The sequence below is a fragment of the Morone saxatilis genome, unplaced genomic scaffold (assembly GCF_004916995.1).
Source record: "Morone saxatilis isolate NCDOM2014 unplaced genomic scaffold, NCSU_SB_2.0 Contig21, whole genome shotgun sequence".
NCBI classification, from domain to species: Eukaryota; Metazoa; Chordata; class Actinopteri; family Moronidae; genus Morone; species Morone saxatilis.
The window spans coordinates 1,043,945-1,044,150 of record NW_023339774.1 but is presented as its reverse complement, the minus strand read 5'-3'; the positions used below and the strand labels follow the sequence as shown (position 1 = coordinate 1,044,150).

At 48.5% G+C, this 206-nt stretch overlaps 1 protein-coding gene across 1 annotated transcript in view; it reads left to right on the top strand.

The window, feature by feature from the left end:
• Window positions 1-206, top strand: part of LOC118332360 (ras-specific guanine nucleotide-releasing factor RalGPS1-like) — a gene marked incomplete in the record, with an annotated part of 66,856 nt that overhangs the window by 10,032 nt on the left and 56,618 nt on the right.

The window sequence follows — 206 nt, the reverse complement described above, 5'->3', positions numbered from 1 at the left end:
TTGGCAGTCCTGACTCCACTGGCTAATCCAAAAATGGGAAAAGAGGTGAAGCTGAGGTGGGCTGAACGAAGCCTGGTTACTGAAAACAGCCGCCTGTGTCTGCGCCCACCTGTCACCAGTGGGCACACCATAAATCAGGGGTGGCCAACCAGTCAGAGACTAAGAGCCAATTTTTTTTTTTTTTTTTACTGTGTTACTGCAAAGAG